The sequence below is a fragment of the Caretta caretta genome, chromosome 1, assembly GCF_965140235.1.
Source record: "Caretta caretta isolate rCarCar2 chromosome 1, rCarCar1.hap1, whole genome shotgun sequence".
Classification (NCBI taxonomy): domain Eukaryota; kingdom Metazoa; phylum Chordata; order Testudines; family Cheloniidae; genus Caretta; species Caretta caretta.
The window spans coordinates 195074988-195084003 of record NC_134206.1 but is presented as its reverse complement, the minus strand read 5'-3'; the positions used below and the strand labels follow the sequence as shown (position 1 = coordinate 195084003).

Here is a 9016-nt window from a genome sequence, read left to right as displayed (position 1 = left end):
TCTCTTAGCCACAAAGAAATTAATATATATTTACACACACATACCCTCCTACAAATCTACTTTCTGTCATTTTAGTGAGATACATCATAATAAATAATTTAAAAATGTTTGTAACTAAGGTGCACTGGAATAGAAGCAAGGAGAGGCCAAACAATAGGGAATGGGAGTTGAGGGGAAATCAAACCCTTTATTATGGAAAACCCACCAGTGGGAGCAGATGGAGAGGAAAGGAAAAATATATGAGTTTCTTAGAGCATTGGAAATATAAGTGGGACCAAAGGATAAAAAACTGCTCTTATATCTTAAAAATAAATTAATATGTTGTCTGCATGAGGCTGTCACTCCCATTTTATTCTATTATTAGTTATTATTTATGATTTTTTATTTTGCCAAACTCTGCTTGGAAGACATAATCCTAGCCCCAAAGAACTTGCAATCTGAGGGATAGTTTCTTTAAATCATAAAATAAATGTCACATTTTGTCTTTTAAAAATACTTAAGTAAAGTGCAGATGCCACAGGTTATCAGACATAATGAACAATAATATGGTGAATCAGGTTACAGAGAATGTTTTCCTTACAATTATTTTGTTTCATTAAAACAGAAAAAGGAGCTTTTCATAGTTGTAAGACATGTCAGCAGGTTTTTCAAGCCTCAATTGCAACAGCGATGCAGTTACACCAAAAGTTGCTGGTGTCATACTGTTGTTTTGTTTGTGAAGGTCTGAGATTAAAAATAAATGTCTAGATTTACTTCACCTCCATGTAAATGGTAATCTGTGACAGACTCTAACAGGACTGCATGCATCACAGGGAAAAGAACATATGTATGGCATGGTGTGTAGATTGTATTGTTATAATCTCCTAACTTATTTAATTAGCTTCAGTTGTCCATATTAAGCACTAATTTTAAAAAACAATATATTGTTTATGTTAAATTGGTAAGGGCCTCTGAAACACCTTTTGGAGAGAAAGATTATTAACACAGCATGCAGTACTAGTCCTTCATAGTATCGCTTTGCAATGTTATTGTCTGAAACCCTTTTGATAGTTCAGTGAGAAAATGACCATTTCAGCAAACTGTTTTATCTTCATTGTTTATCTTCATTGTTTTCAGTCCAGTGTGGTGGGGTTGATTTTCTGTATTTACTTACTAACTAGTCATTGACTATATAGATGCATTTCAGCTTTTCTGAACTTCTCTGAATGTTTTGGCCTCTGAATGAAATCATCCCGACTTAAAATAAAAAAGAGAGATAATCAGCAACAACTAAAATCCTGCCTTTTGCTACTTGTTTACCAGCTCAGACTGGCAAATCATAACACAAAGAATTGCTCTTCCATGGGGCACTATACAGTGGCAATAAAAAACCCACTTCGGTATCCAGTGGAGTCGTAGTTTATTACCACAACCCTCCCAAGTCAACCAATGGACACCAGTTTCAAGCATTTTAACGAGCGCAGATCTGCCTTGCTCTCACTGACCTGAGTTTGCTGGTCCTTCTACCTGCCCTGCTAGGCTGTCTACAGGTCCTGAAACATTAGTAAAAGAAACGAGATGATCTTTGTGTGTGAGTGTGTGCATATGAGCGTGTGTGTGCATGCGAGTCTCTCGCTCTTTGGGTGTAACGGGCCAGCTGTATGGCTGGCAAACCTGTCCCTCAGTCCCTGAGCCAATCGCAGGCTGCCTTATATAAAAATGAATGTTTTCAGTCTCTCCGGGTTGCATGTACTGTATGTGGAGCAGTGTACAGTGAAAACCGAGGCTCTGCTGAGTGCTCTTCTCTTCACTTTCACATAGAGAAACACTGACTGGCCACTGAAACCCACACGCACAGACAGACACACAGAGAGGTAAGTGCACACAACCCCCCGCCGTTCCCTTCGCCATCCAGGCAGGAGAGGTGCCCTCTCCACACACTTTCCTTCCTATCACTCGCTCAGCAGCACTGGGGCAGCCCCCAAGGACTCCTCCGGCAGCCGCCGCCGCCGGTAGGGTGGACTTGGGGGAAGGCAGAGACCTTTACGTGTCCTGGGCTGCTGCTGCTGCCACGATTTCCAGTCACTTTTCCTCCCTCTTTTCACCCCAGCCTTCATTTCAAACTTTGGGTGGGGAGGGGGTTTGTTTCTGTCGCCTCCTTTCCTCGTTAAAAGGCCGGGCGTGGGGGTGAGGGGAAGGGGAGGTGAATTGCAATGCAATGCATAAGAGGAGGAAAAAAAATGCACCCGGGGTAGGCCAGCCAGTGCCAGGCTGCGTTTGAACCAGTACCTCTCCCCACAGAGAGGCAAGAGCCGCCAGCAGCAGCAGCAGCAGCAACAACGGAGGAGCGAGGGGTGGGGGGAAAGAAGCTGAAATAGAGAGGAGGGATAACAACAACAAACCAGCCACACCGGCTGTGCGTTTGTGGGGGGCTTGACAGGGGAAATCGCGGCAGCCAGAAACGAAACTTCAGTCCAGGGGCCGGTGGGGGGGGAAAAAGTGCGTTGATTTATTTTCGGGGCCAGGTTTCTCTGTGGTTTTTGTGTCACTTTAAAAGAGAGAGAGAGAGAGAGAGAAGCCAACAACAACCGGGCTCAGTTGTTCGCTTTGAGAGTTGGGAAGCTATATTTTCCGGTAGAGCCATCCGTGCGATGCACTCCTCCCCCCCCCCCCCCATGTTGTAATTTGCTAGAGAAAAAGTGGGGCTAGTGCAAGGCGGGGAGGAAGAAAGAATAAGGGGGGGGAGTGACGGAGGAGGAGGAGAAAGGCTGTGTCAGGATTTTGTATGAATGTGGGATTATGTTGTGTCAATAAGTTTAAGGTGGAGAGAGAGAGGCTGGGGCGGGGAGGAAGGCCTTGGCTGTTTAAAGTCCTATTTCTGAAGGTAAGTTGTGACATTGGATGGTCGCGATGACAGAAAACTTGGAGATAATTTGCCCAGGGAGGGGGTTTGTGCCTTTAGTGGGGGTTACTCAGTCATCAGAAGCCAGATTGGTGTTAAACTGTTATTTGCTGCTGCGATATCGTGTCGCTGGTAAATTACAGAAATCAGACTCTTCCCCCCCCCCTCTCGTTTCTCTCTCTTCCTCCTCTCTCTGTGTTATTTGCAATGTATGAAACTTACATGGCTGGGAGGAGAGAACCGAGCCAGTGTAGGTTTGCAATGGGGGAGGAAGGGAGGGAATAGCATTGATCCTGGAATCTGTAAAACAGCAGGTTTGTGTTTAGAAATATCTTTTTACAGCCCGCTGCCGCTGAACGAGGAAGGTAAAATGAAACGATGCAAAAAGAAGCCGAGACAACATGTACGATAGAGAGAGAGCGAGTGAGCGGCACAGACGAGCTATTTTTTGCTTTCCTTTTCTGTAGAAAGGGGAAAGAAAATGCCTGGGTCTCTCCCACTCCCTGTGAGCAATGGCTTGCTGCTTTTATTTTAACTGTGTGAGGGGCAAATTAGCGACTCCTCACGAGAGGATCTTGTTTAAAAGTTTTTAAGAGGTGAGAGAGTATGTGTTGGGGAAAGAGTGGGGGGAGCCTTGTGGAAGGTGGTGGCGAGAAACCAGCCAGGCTGCTGAGGATGGTCACTTGGCCTGGGGCTTTGAAACCATTGCCTGTCCTACTAATGACACGTTCAAGTCCCAGATCTAGGCGCACCAGGGGTGGGGGCAGCTTGTCACCCCCCCCCCCAGCCCACTCCCCGATATTAACACGCTGTGGAGATGGAGCAGGGACAGGAGTCTAGGTCTCCATGTGGCTCTGTGCAGCAGCAGCACCTCCCCGGTGGCAGCAGCGGGATCATCGCCCGGGCCCGCGGGGAGGAGGAGGGGAGCAGCAGCAGGGAGGTGTTTTTTGCCAGTCTGATTCACCAAATCTCGTTGGGGAGGGAAAGCTGGAGGGCTGGGGGGAGCTGCTCCGTCGTCCCCCTTGCTTCCCTTTCCTCCCTCCCCTCCTGAAAGGTGTTGTGCAGACTTTTCCCCCTGGGAGGGTGAGATTTGTGCATTACATTATTGCTCTTCTCCTCCCCCCCAAAGCAAGATGGACTCTCTTCTCTCTCTCTCTCTCTCTCTCTCCCCCCTCTCCCTGTGTCTTGTCAGCCTTTAAGATCGACATTTTGTAACTAAGATGCAAACTTGATGGTGACCAGGAGGAAAAAGGGAAAGCCGTGGGTCAGTCTAGCCTCTCTCCATATTTAATACCTTTCCTTTCACCCCACCCCAGAGCCCGGATTCTGGTGGCCCTATACTTTGCACAGGGGGTGGGTGGCGGTGGTGGCTTGTAAATGCATTTACCCATGCACTGTCTGGATTCAGGTCTCTAATCTCCGTGTGGATTGCGATGGTGGAGGGGCTTGTTTGGCGATTTCAGGACTCTCTAGATCTGGAAAAGGGGAATGGGCATTACCTGAAACAGTGCTACAACGTTGCAGCCGCCTCTCTCTCTCCCTGTGTATATCTCGTACCTGAAATCTGGGCTTGCTGATTTCCTAATATTCTTGTTACGTCGCTGAATTTATCCACGCTGGGGATTGAGCGAGAGCACTTGTGTAAATCGTTGGGCTTTATTGTGGTTTATTTTTGTGTCCAACTTTCTGCCTTTTATTTTGATACGTCGCATATTTCATGGTGAGAGAGAGAGAAAATATCCCACCCCGCTGATGCACACTCAGATGATTTGTTCCATTTGCCCAGTCCCAATGCCCTTTAAAGACATGGTGCATCTTTTGTTTGCTGTTTAAGATTTCCTGCGACTGTCAACCTGCTTCCCGTTTTAAGGAGAACTTATACGAGGGGGAGGGGTGTGTGAGGAGGAAGCAAGTTTCAAGTTTTGGGAATTTCTCCTCTTGTTGGCGTTGTGGCAAGTTGCAATATTGTAAAATCATGGTGTACTGATGATGTGCCTGTATTTGATACTTTATAGGTCACTATCACATGACAAAGGCTTTGAGACTGCTTCATCTTCCTCTGTCTGTAATTTCCATTTGCCTTCCTGGGTAAGTATGTAAACTGTACACCGGGAAAATAGTGTTAAATTGTTGTTAATGAGATACAGGCTGTCTCCTTGTTCCTTTTCATGGGGAAGATGCTTGTTCAGGTTTTAGCACCTCAGAAAACATGTCTTCTTTTGGGTGCTCATAGGAACTGTCAGATTACAAAGTTTGTGTTTTAAGAATGCAAGGGGGTAGGTTTTATGAACATGAAAATTAGAAGGCCCTCAGTGTTGGGATCTTAGCTCATTTGTGAAAGAAAAGCCCTTGGCTTTGAAAGAACAGTTGAATTATGGCAAAAGTTTTAAAACAATAATTGGAATATGAAAAGTACAACATTGTGGGTTAAAAAGTTATTAACCATATACAGCCTGTAAAACTTGAGGCTGCCAGTAGGGATGGGAAAATATCAAGAGGCATATGTTTAAAAAATCTAAGAGTTGTCTTCTAGGAGTTGGGGGGAAATTGTAATACTGGGGTGATAGGCGTTAACTTGGTTTTAACATGCAAATCCCACTTTCCTGGTAATTCTTGTGCTTTCTGTATCTCTCACCATTTTTCTTCCTGGGATTGGTAACCCAGGTAGCTACTGAATTTGAAAGACAAATTTTAATCATTAAATTGCTAACATTTCCAAAGTACTTTTAGGAACTAGAGCATTTTTGTTTGTTTTTGGAAGAGTTTGACACTATTGAACCAACATAATGTACTTGTTTCAAACAGAGATTCGAACCTGTGGGGCCAAATGAAGAGCTGGTATAAGTGGGTGTAACTCAAGTCGTGTTGGTGCAGTTGAACCTACTGACAGTGGTCTGAATTTGGTCCCTGATGATGGAAAAACATAGCAACATTGCAAATATTGAGTATATATACTTAAAAAAAACCCAACACACACATTTAGGGGGCCAAGTTTAGTTCTCATAAAAGCTCATTAATAACACAGTCTTGATCTTCAGCAGCCCCTGTATGGCAAACATGAGGTATGTGATGATCCCAAATAGGCAAAGGAGGCAGTGGAAGTAGCTGCTCTTGTGGGATCTTTTGAAATGGCTACAGCCACAATACTAACTAGTGGGATATTGGCAGCGGAGAGACTGTGCCCCATGACTTGTCAGAATGTTGGAGGGAGGTGGATTCTGCTTCTTTTCCCAGTCCCTGCAGAGATTAACACCCAGAGTTCAATAATTCAGCCTGTATGGGGAGTAGTGGGTGGGGATATAGACATGCCTTTCATCCTTTGACATAAACTATAATGTCAAAAGTAATTGAACACAAAATAAACTAATTACAATTTTATTACAAGAGCAGTTGCACTGGAAAAATATAGTTCTCAAAAACTGCTAACCAGATTTTATAATCTTATTGATAAGAATCGCATTATGTGCATAATAATTGATGCAACAGTCTTTACAAAGTGAAATCGCATACAAAATTCAAAAGCTTACTGATAGGACTCAGACTGTTGCTCAAAGCTGAATACATAAATATTGACTTTTGAAAAAATTCTCTGTTTATATTTGAAGTCAAATTAGAATTCTGTACACTACAAAAGGTTTTCTCTTTATTTGGTGTAATGGTGTAGGATTTTTGGGAAGATCAGAACTTGAGACCTTACATCATAACTGGCTTGGTCATAATACTGTCCTTGGTCCTTGCACTTAATACATAGCTTCCACACAATATGGAGATGTGTGGGTGCATAGAATTCTGTTCCATAAATGATCGTGTTCTCCATGCAGCTCTGCAAGAAGTGGACAGTTTAATTCTACTCATACTTACAGAACCAGTGTAAATGCAGCTGCAAATTTAGCTATTACCAGATACTTTCATTTACTTTTGGGAATTCTTCTGTTTGATGAAAGTTAAGATTTTGTTTTTAATCACATGGTTTTAGGAGATATAATCACTGTATAATTTGATTTTTAAACAGAGTTTAGTAAACAATTTTCATATAAATCCCAATATAATGTGTAAGGTCAGATTTTGGTCTCGGTTACAAACTAATCTACAATAATCCCATTGAAGTCAGGTGTTGTGGGGGTGCAGGGGTGGGGAATTGTTTCCTCCAGGATCCATGTGCAGAAGGACCAATAATCTCAGATACTGGCCCATAATCTCAAACACTGGGCATATCCTCAACATACACAACTTGTCTGAATTACTGGAGCAAAATTGTAAATAAGGTTTCAAGTAAACACACAATTTAATGTAAAATCCTCTTTGGTGGTTTTGATCACCACAAAATGTTTTTGCGAGGAAACCTAAGACCTGTATCACAAACCTACTGTATGTGCATTGACTTCAATGGAAGTTACCTTCAGCAAAAGGCCTGTAGGAGAGATGGTTCATTTATAGGTATCTTCCTGTCCAATGTGAGGAGGAAGGCCCTAATGTCTCCTAGTTTTTCTTTGAATAATTAAAGATATTAAATGTCAATTTTCTACATTTAATATCAGTGATAATGCATTTTTATACCTAACATTTTTTTCTTTCATCCCAAAGGATCTCAAAGCACTTTACAAACTATGACCCCAACCCAGCAGATCACATAAGTAATTTTAAGCAAATGAGTAGTCCCATTAAAGTCATTCATGTGGTTAAAATTATACCTGTGCCTAGGTTATCTGCTGGATAGGGGGCCTAAATACTATACTTACTACAGCACTGAAACACCGCCCACATCTTGCGTACAACACACAATGTAACAATGTGAGGATAGGAAATTTCGGCCAACAGCATTGGGGTAAACCTTTTTTTTACATAATGTGCAAAAGGAGGATGTATACACACAAAGTAGCTAAGTCCTCTGTTTTACTTTTTATGGTAGATCTGCCTGTGCAAAGTAATTAGATACATGTGTGTATAGGTTGTTTATGAATCCATTCACTCCAGCACCTGTGAGGTGAAACATGGCATCTGTTTAACAGTGCACGGCCTCCATAATATGCAAGATTTCATGTATATTCAAAAGTGGTTTAGAGCGGAAGGATGGCATTATAGATTAGGTCCCAGAGTGGGACTCAGGAGATCTGGGTTCAATTTCTGCCTCTGCTACACATTATCTGTGTGACCTAGGATAAATGATTTAGTTCAGAAAGTTTCAAAAGTGGCCACTGGTTTTGCCTGACTTAATTTTTCAGTGTGCTCCCTTGGGCTGAGCAGCCACAGTTCCAGTTGAAGCTACAAGTGTTCAGATGGAGTCACCCTGAACTGGAGACTGCTTTTGAAAATGGAGGCTTTTATTTCCCACTGCTTCACTTTTCCTTCTGTAAAATGGAGACTATTAATATTTCCTTGTATCATAGGAGTGTCGGAACATTCAACTCATTCACATTTTTGGGATACTAGAGTGATGTGGGCAATGGAAGTACCTATGTAGATAAATCACATGGCACACATGCTATAGTACAGTTTTTCTTACTGATTATTATGTTTCGTAATTACAAATGATATTACTCTAAATATCTCTTATGTTTCCTTGTTACTTAATAGGCCACTTAGCTTGATTTAAATACTTTAATTATATGTATTAAAATTATCTCCAGAAAGTAAATATGAAAAAGTCAACTTTCGTTTAGAGTATAATTTATTTAGTTAGTTTTGTTTTTGTGGTGTCTTGTTCAAACCCATTTTATTTTTCAATTTTATATGAAAATGTTACTAGTTCAGACCCTCATTTGTAGGTCCATAATAACAACCAGTTCTGTGAGCTTAGCTGATGGTCTCAGTTCTGTTGCTAGTCGATATTTGTCAATTTCACAAAAAAAAGACTATCACAGCTGACATCCTCCTTAATGGTTTGAGAAGAGCCCAGGACTGAATGAGCATAAAGATTAAGCTAATTTTAGGAGTGAGCCACCAAGTCACTGTTGAACCACATTGGTGAGGCAATGTAGGGAAGCTTGCACTCACATTGTCGTTCTTGTTCTAAAAATAAATAATAATAATTAGCAGTGATAGGTCCTGATTCAGAAAAGCACTTAAACCTGTGCTTCCAGCAAAGTACTTGAACCATACTATAGGTATAAATCTCAGAGGTGGGCCAGCATTATT

The 9016-nt window shown here is 42.2% G+C and overlaps 1 protein-coding gene across 5 annotated transcripts in view; it reads left to right on the top strand.

The window, feature by feature from the left end:
• The first annotated feature begins 1704 nt into the window (after positions 1-1704).
• BBX (BBX high mobility group box domain containing) overlaps positions 1705-9016 on the top strand; it is a 190010-nt gene continuing 182698 nt past the window's right edge. For 4 of the 5 annotated variants that reach the window (XM_048870868.2, XM_048870888.2, XM_048870877.2 and 1 more), the window contains exons 1-2: positions 1705-1853; positions 4897-4969. The gene's annotated coding sequence lies outside the window, so the exon portion shown is untranslated. Of the gene's footprint in view, positions 1854-2545; positions 2864-4896; positions 4970-9016 lie in introns of those variants that run through there. The other variant, XM_048870851.2, reaches the window with a different exon arrangement.